The 18,582-nt window shown below is 36.1% G+C and overlaps 1 protein-coding gene across 1 annotated transcript in view; it reads left to right on the forward strand.

Moving 5' to 3' along the window:
• PLCL1 (phospholipase C like 1 (inactive)) overlaps window positions 1–18,582 on the forward strand; it is a 363,413-nt gene that overhangs the window by 13,456 nt on the left and 331,375 nt on the right. The window lies entirely within an intron of this gene.

Consider the following 18,582-nt stretch of genomic DNA (forward strand, 5'->3'; position numbering starts at 1 on the left):
GCTTTTTGGGTCACACCTATCGGTGCACAGAGGTTACTCCTGGCTCATGCACTCAGGAATTACTCCTGGCAGTCCTTGGGATGCTGGGACTCAAACCCAGGCTGACCATGTGCAAGGTAAATGCCTTACCTGCTGTGCTATTGCTCTAGCCTCTATATTTTTGATTTGTGCAGGGGCCACACTGTGGTTTGCAGGGTGCCATTGGTACCAGTGATTCAAGACATGTGATCTACCACTTGAACCACATACCACATCCCCTAAGTGGTCAACTTCTGTTACAACATTTTTTCTTATTTTAAGTCTTGGCTAATCTAATATGAATTTCAGCAAACACTTGATGGGAACAAAATAATAATATGGATAAAGAATTGGAATAATCTCTTGAATTTAAAATTAAATTTGATCTGCAGTTTTATTTGCAGCATCTTTGGATATGTTTAGTATAGTTTATTTTTGGCAGTACCATTTTAATTCACCTCTACAATAATCTTATGAGGAAAGTAGAATTGTGCATAGTGAGTAGAAAATAATCATTATTTATGTTATCATTATCACTCCAGGAAGAAGAAAGGCAAGCTAATTTGGAAGCAATACAATTCATTCAAAACAGAACAAAAGAAAAAGACAAAAACTAAGCTATTTTGTCAGTATACTTAATTTTCACAGATTTTTAAACTTATATTTACATTTATAAAAATGTATATCTAGAATATTATGTTTTTTGTTAATTGTATGATTTTGTAGAAAGAGACAGAAGAGCACTTCATTATTAGTTGGAACCAATCAGAATTCTAGAAAGCTGGGTCAGACTGTGTTGTAGGTATTCTCCCCACCCCCCTAAATTCCAAATATTTTTAAACCAAAGAAGTGTAAATAGCTTTTGTGTTTAAAACCCACATTCCATATCCTAGATTTGACAGCTGATGATGAGGGTGACTTTCTTAGAAGCACATCCATCAGGCACAGAGAGGAGACAGCAGATGAGAATGTGTTTCCCCTCCAAATCTCCTTTGGTTCAGGCTGGGTTAGGATCTGGCTTGGGAGAAAGGATTGCTGTGCGAAAGGTTAAGGTGGAGATGAGCTTTGCTTCCTCCTTTAGATTAGCTTGCTTGTTGAGTTGAGGTCCGAGAAGAAACCATATAAACTCTCCTCTGACCCTTATCTTCTTTGAAACTTCACCTCTTTATAACAAACAACCCATCAGTGTCTCTGAACTTCGATTGATTTTAAAATGGTTTGTCATGACAAATTTTGGGGAGGTAGGGCTGAGGGAGTGAAGTCTATGTTCCCCCTGTAGGTTGACACACAAGTTGAAAAGACATCTTCAACACACAAGTTGAAAGGACATCAGCATAGGGTGACTACTGTCTTTATGTATTTTGGAATGGTTAATTCCATTGTATAATTAAATAGCATTTATTTAGAAATATTAATATTAAATAACTCTGAAAATATTTTTCTATCAAGAAATTCCTTATAATAACACATTTGTATTTAACTTAGATTACAATGAATATTATAAACTGTTCTAAGAACTTTATACATACTAACTTATTAATACAATAACTTTATCAGATAAGGTCTGAAAAACATTTTAAAAATCATTATCTCCATTTAAAGATGGAATCTTTGTCCAAGGTTACTCATAACTAGTTGATGGCAGAACTGGGAAATGAGCCTATTTTCCATAATATAGTTTTTGAGTTTGTTTTTAATGGTTGCACTATAATATATTCTCTTCAATAATATTGATTTAAATCTTGACTAATATGGAGAAATAACAAAGGTTTTGTGACTTTCTTAAAAACTAAGTTTCACTGATACAAATTATTGAAATCAATTTTAGGAAACAATAAATACTAGAATTATAAATTTCTTGTTTCATAACCTTTTATGTAAGACTATCCATGACTTTACATTACATTATTATTGTATTATTGTGAAACATTTGTATTATATTTTCATTCCATGGCTAGAATTAGCATCTTTAACATTAAGTAAAAGATTATGATCCCAATTTGGAATAAATTACACAAGTAAGGATACATTATTACTTTGTCACAGAATCTGGATATAATTTATTTTATAGTTTGATAATTTTGTCTTCTGGAATTATTTAATCATTAAGAAGTATCTGAGTTTCTAATCCATGGATGTTACAATTATAAGTATGGTGAATACAAAATTGTGTAATTAAAATTTCCTTTCAATTACTTTTGAGGTTGGGGTAGTTCCTTATACTAGCAAGAGTGGGTAAATAATTATGAAATTACATATCTAAAAGTCTAATTACTTATTTCCTACTTTTTTTAGAAATCCCTAAGTCTATATGTGGGTACTTTAAATATGATTATGTTCTGAAATTTATTGTGCTCATGGCTGCTTTATTGTGTTGATGGTTGTGTCATTTCTTAACCAGGAGCCACATGACCAACTGTGAAACCCCAGAATATTCTAAAGGGCCCAAAGATGAAAATCACATAATTGAGGAGATAGGGCACAAGAGAGGCAACTGGTAAGATTGTGTGAGGGGGCACAGGAAGGAACAAGGTTTCCAAAGAAGGTTGAAAAACATTGTTATGGAGTACCATGGTTAAATAGTTAACCCATAGGTTTATCCTCATTGTTTGGAGTCTGGTTGGATTGGCTGTTTGGTTGAGATACTTGTTAAATTTTTGAAAGGCATATAATTTCTATTATAATATTGCAAAATAAGTTATTTGGTTGTAGTTACTTCAAGTGGCTTTTTTCTGGGGGGGGGAATAAGTCTCTGCCTAAACATTAAAAATCGTTTTTTAGTTTACTCTCCTGTTCAGTTATATGAGTTAAAATTGGTTTTGTGATAATATATTTGTAAGTACCTATGTACACACTTATGTTAGACACATTGGAAAGCAGAAGATTGCATAGTAGTTGTTTTTTCGATCCTTTTGAACCCATTTCTCTACTATAGCTGGGAAGAGAATCCTAAACCAAAGATTATGTTTGACACAAAAGGAGATCCCTGAGTTGTTTGAAGTCATACTCAGAAGTGTTAGCAGTTAAACTTAATCACATAGCAACTTCTATGTCAGTTGACATATTAAAGTGACTTCACCTGTTACTTTAATAGAGTAAAGAAGGAGAAGGATCAGAGTATTCTAGAAAGGAATGGATTCAGACAGCACCATATTTATAAATGGACTGAATTAATGATTGAATAAAATATAATCACCTGGATCATTTTGCCAGAAGTTGTACATTTGGGAAATCATTTTAAAAAATGTTGATGGCCTTTTGGTTCTAAAGAGCTATCAGATCACACTTTAATGCATCTAGCAGTAATTACTAGCCACAAATCCCTGTGAGCCAAGATATCCTTGGAAGGATTTGGGATGTATTATTGTTGGGAATGCTTGACACTAAAGTGAAGCTTTTATTTATTTATTTTTTTGCTCTTTCTAGTGCTAGCTATGGAGAAAGTCCAAGGAAATTCTTCATGGTTTCACCCTCAGCACCATTTAGACATAGCTTCTTAACAAACAAGTAAGTCATCAGAGAGCTGATGTAACAGTATAGAAAAAGTTGGGAATGTTAGAAGTAGTCATTTCAACTTAAAACAAAAGACTCAAAGATTTCATAGATTCAGGAGCCCTGAATCTGTTTTGTTTGTGTTCAGACAAAATCCTCACTCTTTCTGAGAACTGGTCTTCTCTCCTAAATGGACCTGACCTCCATGTCCCCCAGAGGGGTACTGGAAGGAGGAGGTATTCTAAGAGGGAGTCAGTTCCTGAAGAAAGGCTGCTCTTTCTGAGTTCCTCAATGGGGGTGGGAAACAGGGGCAAGGGAAAATGAAATCAGACTTTGAAGTTGGGAGAGGAAGGACTCAAGAAAATGTGATGTAGAGTGAGCATCTTTCCACCAAGTCTATTTGTAATTTGGGACTAATATTCACCTCTTCTCTGCAAGGTACAAGTCCCTTGACCCTTAGAATCCCTCATGCAATCCTGGATGTATAGAAAGGGATGTTCCTGCTTGTCCCTTACAGGAAGAAGCCACATTTACAGAGGGACTCCAGTGAAAAAAAGGTTGGGGCAGGGGTTTCCTTTGGGAAGGATGAGAGTAGCTGTTCGTTTACAAAGAGAGCCAGTAATTAATTCAGTGTTAACTTAAAGGGCAAAGTAACCCCATGGGGCTTACAACAATCTATATGGGGACATCTCTATGGAAACCTTGATCTCTCCTATTCCTTCTCTATACTAAGCTTAGAAGGGAAGTTCAGGGAGGAACAGAAAGAGAGAAGTAGAGCAGAGCTCTCAGCCACTGCATTCTAGCTTTGTCCTGGGGGCTGCAAGGTAGAAGAGGACTTTGAATTCAATACGAAATTGAATTTTTAAAATGGATAGGATTCAAGTTTTTAAAACATTGACACAATCCTTCTGATAACTGGAAGATACTGGTATATCATGGAATCTCAGTGAGCTATTTGTCACAAACAGAGTACCCGGGGCAAAGGAGATCCCAGATAGCATAGTTAGGAGGAAGCAGTTGTGGGAAAAATAAAACTCCATATTTATGTAACAATAGCTTGAGTCTGCTTGAACATTCAGTTCCGTTCTTACAGAATCGAAGAATTTAGGGAATCTAATTCTACTTCTTCATTTGCTAAGCAGGACTATCTACTATCTTTCCCATCTTTCTGGGGAGTTATTAGAGAGAATTGTTTATGCTTTCATGAGTGAGCAATGAAGGGTTCTTAAATATTTTATGGTATAATATAATAGACACAAATATCAAGATTTCATATTATTTTATTTACTTGTTTATTTTTATGGTACTGGGGTCAAATTCAGAACTTCAGATATACAAAACATGCATTCTTCTGTTGAGTTACATCACTTATTTGAAATCTTTTAAATGACCTTTAATTATTTTGGCAGCCTCTTTTTATTTATTTTTTTTGCTTTTTGGGTCACACCCAGCGATGCACAGAGGTCACCCCTGGCAGTGCTCAGGGGACCATATGGGATGCTGGGAATCGAACCCAGGTTGGCCGTGTGCAAGGCAAACGCCCTACCCGCTGTGCTATCGCTCCAGCCCCTTGGCAGCCTCTTAAGGTATAGCCATCACCATCATTTCAACCTTACAGATGAGGAAGATGAGACTCAGAGAATTTGTTGTTCCAGGTTTTATAATTCTTAAGTATATATATGTATATATATACACATACATATATATATATATGATGGGTGGAGAAAAACAGAGTATTTTTTCCTTAATTTGTTTATTTTTAAAATCTGTAGTCATAGTACCTCAAATCTTAAGAAATATTAATTTAAGAATACATTGATTTAGTTGGGATGGATCCAAGCGGAAAAAAAAGTTGAGGTCGTTCAAATTTGCATTGTTCTGCAACTGAAAGAAGCCACCAATAATTCAATTTATTAATGCCACCTCCAGTGGTACTTGGGGTCTAGGAACTGTGGCGATACTTGGTGGTGCTTAGTGGTTTAGTCCTGGTTCTGCATTCCTGGCAGGGCATGGGGGATCATAAGGGATGCCCAGGGTGAAACCCAGGTCTGCCATTTGCAAGGCAAGAGTCCTCTCCATTGTACTTTAGTTCTGGCCCCAGGTAAGGGTTTCTTAAAGTGGGCAATACCTCTTTCGGGGCGTGTGATGGAATAATGGAATAATGGGCAGAACAATTGGTGCAATTAAAGGACATTTCTGTTTGCTTAAGTAAGGTAGATTTCCATCTGGGTGCTGAAAGATTTTTTTCTGTGCAAAGGAGGTGGTAGACCAAATAGGTGATGTCAACTAGATGAATGTGATTACATATGATGAAGAGAAAAACTTTTATTCTAATTTATTAAATTTATATTTGGATTGGTTTTGAAGAATAATTCAGAGTAGCATATGAAACAGTACTCCATTGACTCTGAAGTTTATTTCTTAAGATTATAAAAAGTCACCAGATAGTAACTCTTCAAGACTTTGTTTGTCCAAGTTTCCCAAATAGTAATGGCACTGTTAAGTGTTTTGTTAGCTACAGAGTTTCCTTAAATTGTGATTTTCAGTTCAGTGGAATAGGATGACTCACAGGGAATGTAACTGTTTTATGTTTTAGCTTACTGATCTTTATCTCTTCATGGTTAAAAGTCCATATTTTCCTTTCTCTCATAGGTGTGAGTATAAGAGAGGAAAAAAATTTAATTTAGCTAACATTTTCTGTATAACATGAACAATATTATTAGTAATAACAAAGTTAGTGAAAACAGTTGCGATTGGACAGGAATAAAACTTATTTTCTAGAGATTTAATTTCAATTTAAAATCCATTTTTATTAGTTTGAAGTTAATAAGTTTTGTGAAAATATCAGTGTTTTAGTAATGAGGCTTTGTTTAATGAAACCTTTTCAAGAACTTAGATTTTTGGATTATCAAATACATTTGGAATAATGTAAATTAGAATATTTTAACTTAATTTAATTAAATTTTTTTCCACACCTAGCAGTGCTCAAGGGTACTCTTGGCTCTGCACTCAGGAATTACTCCTGGCGGTGCTCAAGGGGTATCAGGGTGTCAGGGATTGAACCTGGATCAGCCATGTGCAAGGCAAGCACCCTACCAGCTTTACTATCACTCTGGCTTGAGAGTACTTTAAATTTTTTTGTCTTATTTTGGTGGTCAAAATTATCTATGAACGGAAAAGCGCATGCCATGGAGGTAGGCAGGGGGCAGGGGTTGGGGGGTGATGGGAGGGAACCTGGGGATACTGGTGCAGGGAAATGTACACTGGTGGAAGGATGGGTCTTGGAACACTGTATGACTGAAATCTAAAATCTAATCATGAACAGCTTTGTAAGGGTCTATCTCACAGTGATTTAATAAAAAAGTAAAAAAAAATTATATCTAAGCTTAAAATTTAAGATAAGGAAATTTACAGTGAACTTGGAACAATTCTTTTGATTAATACCTTTGAGTTTTTATGTTGGATTCACTTTTTGTGAATTTTTTATGTTTGATTAAGTGGAATTAATAAAAAGTTTTCAGTTTGGGTGATTATAATTTAGTAATCAAGTATGTTGGGGTGGAAGTTATAGCTAAGCTGAGCACATGTTTTGCTTCTTGAAGGCCTTGGTTTGATCCCTGGCATTGTACAAACTCCTGAATACCACTGTGAGTGACGCTAGGAGTAACTACTGAGTGCTACTGAATGTGGTCTATAAACCAAAAACAACCAAACCAAATAACGGAAACAAACCAAAAAATTAAACAAAAAAATCAAGTACTTTTTTATTTGAGAGAACATTTTAAGCAGTGCTCAGTGGATCTAGAACACACTCCTAGTAATTCTAAGCTCAGCTCTGTGGGCCTCATAGTAAAATGGTTGGGTCCAGCAATGCTAGAGGTCACCAGGGTCATGCTGGTGGTGCCTGGGGACCACGAGGACCATGCCTAGTGATGTTCAGGGACCACCACGGCCATACCTGGCTTTGCTTGGGGGGTGGTCATGTGGTGCTGGCAATCAAATTAATAGTTTTGCACATGCTAAGCATATGCTGCATCATTTGATCTATCACCCCAGATTCAGGAGAGATCTTTAAAAATTTCTCATAGCTTAACCATGTCTAGGAAATCTTTGCAATAGTATCTATAGTAATATGAATTGTATTTGCTATGACTTATTTTGTAATTATGAAAATAAATTCATAATTGGATATTATAATCACCGTTTGAGTAAATGTAAAAAATAAAAGCTGTTATGTTACCTTAAGAAGTATATCAAGAACAGATGGAAACAGAATGTCTTTTACTGTCCTACAACAATTGAATAAATGTTTACCACTTTCAAAAATTAGAAGTGCTTTTGAATCCATTGCAGTTTTGTTTACACGAATGCCAGATAATTTTGTGTGATTATATGCCATATATCACAAAGCATGATTGATGATGAGATTGTTATAGTATGATTACTAAGTGGAAGAAGGAAAACTTATAAATAAAGTATTAGCAGAGATGGAGCTGCCAAGTTGTTATTGCAGGCAGCATTGTTGTCAGGCTGTATATATAGGATGACTGTAAATTTACATTTTAGGTATAAAATATTTTTTTCAGTATCAGTATGTTCTCTGGGAAAAATTACATTATTTATCTGGTTTTAAAATTTAACTGGTGACCTGTATTTTTATTTGTTAGAACTTGCAACCCTAGGTGAGGGTGTTGAAATGAAAAAAATAGATAAAGCAATGTGATTTACTTTATTTCTTTTTTAAAAGATGGAACAGAATTTTCTCTTAAAATTCCTCCAGAATTAAATAAAAAATGTCTTGGTTACACAAGTGGGAAGTCAATTTGGAGCCTGCATTTGAGTTAGCTTTACATACTGCTTATATTAGTGGAATTAAAAGCAACTCTTGTATTCCACATTATTTCATTCTATATTATATTGGTTTTGAATCATTAAAATCATTTATTTTACATTAAGAAACTTGCAAATAAATTATGTTTTTTCCTGAAGTTAAATATTTTTGACTTGAGAATTTATAATAAAAAGTATTATGTGGTTCTATGTAAAGTGGCATTCATTGTTTTAACCAAATTTTTTTGTTTGCTGTCTAATAGCTCTTTGCTTTTAATATTCTTGTTAAGACAAAATTACTTGGTTTGCACCATGCACCTTGGAAATAGCCTTTCTCTGTTATTTTTAAGCCATCACCCATCTAGTGTGCTCTCCATGCTAGATTGCATTTTCTTACATGAGTGACAGTGGTTGCCTTTTGTGACTTAGGCGTGATTAATAATTCAGCAGGTCGCACATATGAGATCTTTCAATAATTCATGATCTGCATTTATTCACTTGTAAGTGAATAAAAAGCAACAGTCACAAAATATCGAAACTGTAACATCTTACATGCAAAGACAAAAAATGCAAGTTATATTAATGAAAAATAGGCTTTTGAAAATGTTTGAAATGACAATTTTATATTTTATTTTTCTACCCTTTTGTCATTTTCTGTTCTAATGGAACTTCTTTTAGGGATGCTAAATGTTTTTAGCAATTTAGATTCTTTAAGAGTAAAGGAGTTGGACACAGTAGTGAATCTCGGAAGACACCACAGCGCCGGACATCTCTCTGGGCCCCATACTGAGCCAGTTTTACCAGGGCACACCAGATGGAGCAGGTGTTCTCTCCCTGCCTACTCCAGTTGGAATCCCAGTGACCAAGAGCTTCCATAAGCAAGGCCTAGGTATGAGGGCTCCAGGACTAAATCTGGAGGCCTCATGGCGACAGAGGAGCCTGGCTGTCCCTCCTCAGCTCCCCACCTGCTCAGCAACCTGGCTGTCACCCCCACAATCTGTCTCCAGGTGCCATTTTAGTGCACCAACAGCCTTGGTCCAGAGACTCCCAGTTGAATCCCAAAATGGGTTAGTGCCCTACAGAGATGTTTCTGGAACACGACCGTTTACAATCTAGAATTCCAGAAGCGAACTCTCATGATATTCGAAATGAGCAATGGAAAAAATAAATAATCTAGTGTCTGGCCCTGGTAAGTAGGCTTGGATGGTGGTGGGAAAATTCAAGCAAAACATAATGCCCCAAAGTAGAGGAAGAGTATTGGGGAAACTGTCTGTCATAGAGGCAGGGGAAAGGGTGTGATGAGGGGGGAAGGTATGGGGGACATTGGTGGTGGAAAATGTGCACTGGTGGCCCTCCAGTGCATGGATGTTTGATCATTGTATGGCTGAATCTCAAACATAAAAGCTTTGTAACTCTATCTCATGGTGATTCAATAAAAAACAAACAAATAATCAAACAAACAAAAAGCGTAAAGGAGTCACTTGCTTTAAATAATAGAAAACTATTTAGAAAGATGATCAAATTTTATTTTCCGATTAGATAATTAAATTAGATATTTTGATATTAGACTCTAATAATCAGTGGATTAGTACCTTTAAGAGTTTTTCTTTTTGTTTACATTTTATATTAAAAAGCAATGAGATTTTAGGGAATAGTATGATAATGACGAATTGCAGTGATAGAGTGCATTGAAAAATGTTTATTAAGGTGCATATGCTCTCAAGCCCATATGCTGCTTGCATACACGTGGCCGAGCACATGTGGTGCCTGAGCACATATGTTGCCTGCATCTCCTCTCTTGAGAGGTGTACTTTCATGCTTTCGTGTCTAATGCTGGGATGTGTGTAGGGGCTCTCTCCACCCTTGGAGAAGCCCATGTTCTCTCTTGAGTGTGTTACTCTCCACCCTCTCCCACTTTCTCTTCCTCCTTCTCTTCAAAACCTCCAAATAAAATCAGTTTTACTTAAAAAAAAAAGAAAAATGTTTTTTACTATGTCAATCTGCAGCTTCAGATCATATTGAAATCTCTCACTATGACAGACAATAGTATAATAAAAAATGACTCTATGATCTATGATTTAAGTTTTCTGAACTTTATATTAAAGTGAATCAGGAATTTATTAGAATTGTATCTCAAGATCAGTTCTATTTATTTTTTTTTTGCTTTATGGGTCACACCTGGCAACGCACAGGGGTTACTCCTGGCTCTGCACTCAGAAATCACCCCTGGTGGTGCTCAGAGGACCATATGGGATGCTGGGAATCGAACCTGGGTTGGCCGTGTGCAAGGCAAACGCCCTACTTGCTGTACTATTGCTCCAGCCCCAAGATCTGTTCATTTCAATTCACACATCTTTATCACTTCCTCCAATGAAATGGACAACCCCCTATCGTCCTTCTTCCCAATTTGGCTGCAGTACTGGTGGGAATGAAGGGTGGAAGTGGAGTTGTAGAGAACCAGAATTGAACAGAATGGATGGAGATGCTTACAGTAGTGTGGAAAGGGTGGACCACTGAACAACTGAATGAGCTCAAAGTTAGGAGGTTAAATAATTAAAAAAAAATCATTTATTTAATTATTAATTAATTTATTTTTTTAAAACTATTTATCCACAGGTCTTTTTTTTTTTTTTGGATTGCACCCAGCAATGCTCAGGGGTTACTCCTGACTCTGCACTCAGGAATTACTCCTGGCAGTGTGTGTGGGACCATATGGGATGCCAGGGATTAAATCCAGGTGGGCTGTGTACAAGGCAAACACCCTACCTGCTATACTATCACTCCGGCCCCAAGGTGGTTAAATAGCACTGTAGCACTGTATCACTGTTGTCCCATTGTTCATTGATTTGCTCGAGCAGGCACCAGTAAAGTCTCTATTGTGAGGCTAGTTGTTATTGTTTTTGGCATATCAAATATACCACGGGTATCTTGCCAGGCTCTGACGTGTGGGCTGGATACTCTCGGTAGCTTGCCAGGGTCTCGGAGAGGGATGGAGGAATCGAATCTGGGTTGGCCGCATGCAAGGCAAATGCCCTACCTGCTGTGCTATCGCTCCAGTCCAAGGAGTTTAAATAGTTTTTAAAAATTATTTTTTTCCCATTTTTGGGCCACACAGGATGATGATCAGAAGTTTCCCTGGTGGTGCTTAGGGGATCATATGAGATGCTGGAAGTTTGAATGGGGTCAGCCACATGCAAAGCAAGCACTCTACCCACTGTACTATCACTTTGGCCCGAAAGGGTTACATAGATAAAATAAGATTTCTGGAATTTTTTTTTGCAAATTTATTCCAAATGCTATGTATCAACCCTGAATTATAATAGTAATAATTTGGATTTTATTGAAAGTGGAAGAAAACATATAATAATTAGAATATTGGTCAATCTAATACACTAGGGATAGGAAAAAGTAGTGGTATTTCTGTTTGAAATGAAGTGCTCCATCTTCAAATTACATTTCTGATTACATGTTATAAACTGTGATTTTTCAAAGATAAATAGTCATTAAGCAGAATCACATGTTTAATAATTCTTATGTTATCGAGTTTGTATGTGATGAATAATGTTCTTTTCTCAATGGTTGAAATGGGCAAATCAAGTTAAAGATGAAAATATTCAACCTGGAAACTTTTTTTTTGCTTTTTTTGGTCACAACCGGCATTGCACAGGGGTTACTCCTGGCTCTGCACTCAGGAATTACTCCTGGGGGTGCTCAGGGGACCATATGGGATGTTGGGAATCGAACCTGGCTCGGTCACGTGCAAGGCAAACGCCACGCCCGCTGTGCTATCGATCCAGCCCCTTCAACCTGGAAACTTCTTGAAGGAGGCAATGCTTTTCTGAAGAAATCTACACTCAAGGGTTGTGGGTTTGTTTGAGTTCTGTTGTTACTCACAATAGTGGTCTGTATTCTTGCAGAGTTTTGATTTCGCTTTGGACACTCAAGAGGTCTAATTTGATCAATTGATATTTTCTTTCCTCATTTGGGAGAGTTCATATGATCAATTCTATATTTGAAGACCTTTCAGCTTCTCTGAAAGAAAGTACTTAGCCAATTAGTAGTCAATGATTCCTAATCCTTTTCTTGCTAATATTTCAAATTTTACTGTGTAAAATTCTATATACAGTGAACTCCAGAGTCGTTATTTCAACAGTTTTAGTCCTGAGAAAGGATAAGCATGAGACTTTCAGAAAATAAAATGGCTTTCTTGCTTGAAAGTATTGTTTCACAAAGGACATGCATCATGCTTTGAGTTTCTTTTAGGAAAAAATGAACCAAAAAAGTTGTAGAAGGCCTTTGTTTGTTCTAGGCACTTCTCAACCATTAGGACCTAAATTTAGAGACAAATTCAAAGGAAACAAAAAGATATACACATTATGGAATGAAAAAAATTTGACTCTAAGAGGAGCAGAGGAACGTTTAATAGTACCTTCACAGGGGAGTCTGGAAGTTGGTAGTAGAGGAAACTACCTTAGTTCTTCATAGATCTATCAATAATAGGAACCAGAATTGGCCACATTCTGACATCATTAGAATTAATGGTTCAATTGTAATTGACCTATAATTGATTTTTTCCTCAATTCATCTGAAGAGGCCACTTTGAAAGTTCTCTTAGGAAACAGCTTTATCTTGGAAACTTGACCAAGCGGAAGCATTTGAAAAAATGAACAATCCACTGTTTCAGTGTATATGTATTAAAGTGAAATATTGTCCACTAGAAAAAAGTATTGTCTTATATATCCACTTTATATGATTTACTCCTTAACCCTTTGTTAAGCTCTTCTAAATATTATTTCTTCTTTCGTCTGTTTTTTGTTACAGTTTTAGGGCCACATGCATGTGCGGATTGTAGGTTTCTCTTCGTATGTTCTGGGGACCACTACTAACAGTGCTGGGGAATAGAATTAAGGACTCCAGTTTGCAAAGACTTCATTTCTTCCAGACCTTTGAGTCATCGCCCTGTCCTCTTAATTTTGTTTGTGTTAAGTGGTTGTTCTCAACATTACCCCAAATACTTTAAGAACAAAAGCATTTTACTAACATAGATTTATGATTTAAAAATCACCCTGCGATTATTATTTATAACTCCCTGTACAGGGGTGTTTTATAAAAAAAGCTTTGAGAAGGATCTCCAAGAATAGACCAGTTTCATAGTTTATGTTAAACAAACTTACGTTCTAAATTCCTGTAAGTCAACTTGATATGCAATATAAGAACATAGCACATGTGGAGTGAAATACTGTTTGAAGTAACAGATTTTCAAATAATATCTCTAGGGAGTCATTTAAGCTATTAGACTACTCAGAAAAATTTCCCATATATTATTTAAAAAACCTGCATCGGTATGTTCCAAAGCTGTGTTTTCATTTCTTTCATGCTTTTAATCTTTGGAAAGTACAGCTAGAAATATCTACTAAAATGAATTCTAGGAAAATAAATGTAAACAAAAACTCAGGCTAAATTTATTTTTCTTCTGCAAAAGAAGTGTTTAAAGTCTGGCAGCAGCAGACTGCACTCTTGTCTACAGAGTATTATTGTAAAAAAATGCAAGGTCATCTCTAAATACAAAAGACTAGATTTCTAAGGAAAGAATGTATCTTAAAAAGGGTAAATTAAACAGTTGTCTAGAAAGGAAGGGAAATTTCCTTATTTCACCCTGAATCTTGGCAGCATTTCTGAAACAGCACTTGAAACTTTGGGATGAATAAAAGATAATTTGGTTTACCTTCTTTGAAGGGAAGCTCTTTTGTATCCAACTTACTTTTCCCATGTCAGGTCAGTAAGGGATGTCATCTTTAGATCTTTTGCAAAACTAAGCTGGTTGATTAAAATATCAACCTTTTGGTGAGAAAATCAGTTTAACTTTGTTAATTTTAGATAACTGCTCACATATATCGTAAGTGAAATAAAGTATGTTTTCAAATATGAATTTTTATATAGTATTGTCATAAACTTCTGTTTGCCTATTCTTTCAGGTTTCTTGTGTATTGTGGGGAAACTGAGAGTAAGTAAGAGATTTTGACACAACTAAGATGCTCAAATTTATTTCAACCAAGTTCTGGTGAAAAGAATCCTAATCTTAGCACTATCTTCTATAGAACTTGGACATAAGTTTCCTAAAACGTCATCATCATCATCATCATCATCATCATCATCATCATCATCATCATCATCATCATCATCCCGTTGATCGTCGAATTTCTCGAGTGGTCTCAGTAATGTCTCCATTTGTCCTAGCCCTGAGATTTTTAGAAGCTTCTCTTTACTCATCAACGATGCCGCATTGGAGGCTCTTTCAGGGTCAGGGGAATGAGACCCAGCATTGTTACTGGTTTTGGCATATGAATACACCATGGGTAGTTTTCGAGGCTCTCCCATGTAGGCAGGAAACTCTCGGTAGCTTGCCAGGTTCTCCCAGAGGGAGAAGTAGGCTATAAGATGTCGCACAGCCATGAAGTGCGATATCTAAAACATATGCTAAAACGTATCCTAAAACGCATGCTAAGTAATACAAAGTAAGTGAATATAGGATGCTAGGGTCTCTGGGTTCAGAGATGGATATACATATGTCTATATATTGCATATCCATATATACAGTAAATGTGTACTTGTTTTCCAGATCTCTTTCTTTGTTCTCTATCCTCATCTTACATGGTTTACCTTAAGGCAGACATTAGGTGGGTGAATGTTTTGTTGTTGTGTATATAGACTATAGTAAATAATCAAGCTATTTAATATCATTACTTCATCTAATATTTGAATTCATTTCATATTCATAAAGCTTCTATAAGTTAAAAGATCAAGCTATCTAGGGGAACTGCTTTTGAGGAAACATTTAATTTATATAAACACATAAGTGTTAACATATAAGATGGAGCCTCCTATTCCTTCAAAAAGCTGACAGTTAAATTCAGCAAAAATTTAAGATAATTGCAATGAAAGATAAAACATCTGTTAAGCATAAGTGTGCAACAATTTACAGAATAATTATTTCCTATTTCAATTTGACATATGTAAGAAAGAAGTAGTGCCAACATTTGGGATAAAAAAATCTTTCAAATATAGTTGTTTGAAGGTAAGCATTGTAAAGGCAGAATTATATAAGATGATGGCCCCTAAGTACATTGATTGGTTTGATGATGCTATATTTCCTCTTTAACATTTATTGATGATCAAAACTAGGTCAGGTTTTTTAAGGGAACGGTCTGTATTACAGTTGTATTCCTGGCATGAGGCTTACATCTTTTCTACATTTTATAATAATGAATTAGTGGGCTGGGTCATTGAGCAAGTGTGTTCTTTGGTTTGTATGAATGGTATGTACTTTGAATCCTCAAAATAGAACTTCAGTTTATTTTCTCAGTAGTTTCAGTGAGAAAAGCTATGTTTCTTAAATATGGTCAGAAAGTATATGGGGGAGGAATGTTTACTGTAGGAACCTATGATTGTCTGCAGGAACCAGTAAAAGTGAGTTTTCATTCCTGGGCTCAGGGGAATAATCTCATTATTAAATTTTCTTCAAATATTCAAATCAATTTATTTCTTACTGCTAGTTTTAGTATTGTAAAAGCAACAAGTGAACATGGAAAAAGGTTTTGCAATATTCAGCAATGATGATAATAGTAAGTTCCAGTATTAAGTTCTATATTTTCAGTACTCCATTGCTAATTGCTATTAATAGTTTCTGGTGTTTTCCATGGGGGGCTGAAACAGACAGAATTCCCACCAGCGGTGGATGAGAATTCCTTTTTTTAAAACCACATCCCTGCCAACACTGATTGTTGCTACTATTTTTGATATGTGCTATTCTCACTAGTGTGAGATGGTATCTCATTGTCATTTTGATTGTATTTCCCTAGTCATAAGTGGTGATGAGCATTTGTTTATGTGCTGACTGGATATCTACCTGTCTTCCTCTGAGAAGTGTTCATTTACTCTTCCCAATTTTTTCCCTGTGGGGCTTTTATATTGTTTCCCTTGATCTATGTTAGTACCATATATATCCTGGATATATACCCTTTATCTGATTGGTGGGATGAAATATTATTTTTTCCATCCAGCTAGCTTTCTTTTAGTAGTAGCTGGTGTTTATTTCACCAGAAACTCTTTAATTAGTTTAATTCTCAGAAACTCTTAAATTTTTCGTAGTCCCATTTGTTTATTTTTGATTTCGTTCCCATTGCCAGAGGTATCAGATAATTGTAAAACAGTATGGAGAGTTCTCAGCGAACTTAGAATTGAGCTGCCATATGACCCAGCAATTGCACTGTTGAGCATCTATCCCCAGAACAGAAAAACATTCATTCAAAAGGACATATGCACAACCATTATTCATTGCAGCATTTGGTACAGTAGTTAAGAAATGGAATCAGAAAAGGTGTCCAATGACAGAGAATAGATTATGAAGATGTTGTGCAATTATACACACAATAAAAAAGAAAGCAGAAAGGATAGATGATATCATGCAATTTGTTGTAACCTTGTTGGAACTGGAAGATATCATATTGAATGATGTAAGCCAGAAGAGAAAGGACAAACACAAGGATGATCTCAGTCATCAGTGGTACCCATAGAGTAACTGGATGAGGAAATGTAGTGTGGTAAAGGAGGATGCCTAGATTAGCCCTGCCCCCAGGAGGTCAAGGGAGGAGAAAGACACAGAAGGAAAGAAAAAAGATGGAACAAAGAGAAAGGGAAGTAAGGGGGGCAGCAAGAGTCAAGAGCTTTGGTTGTATACCGGTGATATTGAAGAGTGGTATAGCTAGGTATACAAAGCACAGATTCAAAGACACTAAAAACATGAGATCTAAATTACAACTGCAGAACTTTGAAATGTGCCTATCAAAGTGGCAGGTGGGTGGGGAAAAGGGTGGGAGGGAGCATGGGAATCCAGTGGAGGAAATTGACACTGGTGGTGAAATTCATGTCAAAATATTGCGTGTTTAAAATTCAACAATCAGTAACTTTGTAAATCATGTTTTTTAATCAGATAAAAATGAAAAAAAATGGTTTCTGGTGTGTGTTTACCGAGTGTATATGTAAATTTTATAGTGATAATTATTTTTCTTTCCTTTGGGATGGTATAAAGGTAGTTTTCACTTTCATGTAAAGACACAGATACTTAGATCTGTGCTCATGCATCTCCACTGACACTGATATTCATAAGCAATTTGTTTTTTCCTCATAAGATTTAGGAATTTACACCATGGCTCTAATTAAGCACCTATGTTCTATTCTGAGTAATATGTGGGAAAATAATCAATATTGTAGACCATCAGAACACTCTCCCACTTTTTGGATGGGCATGAAAAGTTTCATGCTGAGTGAAATGAGTCAGAAAGAGAGAGACAGACATAGAAAGATTGCACTCATCTATGGTATATAGAATAACAGAGTGGGAGACTAACACCCAAGAACTGTAGAAATAAGTACCAGGAGGTTGACTCCATGGCTTCGAGGCTGGCCTCACGTTCCGGGGAAAGGTCAACTCAGAGAAGCGATCACCAACTACATTGTAGTTGAAGGCCATGTGGGGGAAGGGAGTTGCGGGCTGAATGAGGGCTAGAGACTGAGCACAGCGGCCACTCAACACCTTTATTGCAAACCACAACAGCTAATTAGAGAGAGAAAACAGAAGGGAATGCCTTGCCACAGTGACAGGGTGGGGTGGGGGGGAGATGGGATTGGGGAGGGTGGGAGGGACACTGGGTTTACGGGTGGTGGAGAATGGGCACTGGTGAAGGGATGGGTTCCCAAACTTTGTATGAGGGAAGTATAAGCACAAAAGTGTATAAATCTGTAACTGTACCCTCACGGTGATTCTCTAATTAAAAATAAATAAATTTAAAAAAAAAAAGAACACTCTCCCACTTTTAAGACTATTTTCCTCACCTATTTGTGTTGAAATGACAGGCTGTGTATGAAGTTAGAAAAGTTGGCAGTATCTTTCTTAGAATAAGCTTTCACATAAGCCTTCAAACACCTTTGTGGTTTGGGTTGTATTTTGACAGTTGCTAGGTAGCTTGAATCAGAGAATACAGCTGTGCAATTTGATGATTTTTTCTATTTTAGCTTCTATAGAGAGTAAAATAATCTAATACTATAATCAGAACTCTAAAATGTTAGTTGACTAAGCTATTTAGAGCTATAGAATAGCACTATATGTATGAATTTCAAGTTAAAAGACACTGATGTATAGTACTGAATTTATGTCAGATAAAACTACATAAGCTCAATAAAAAC

This window comes from Sorex araneus, chromosome X (assembly GCF_027595985.1).
Source record: "Sorex araneus isolate mSorAra2 chromosome X, mSorAra2.pri, whole genome shotgun sequence".
Lineage (NCBI taxonomy): Eukaryota > Metazoa > Chordata > Mammalia > Eulipotyphla > Soricidae > Sorex > Sorex araneus.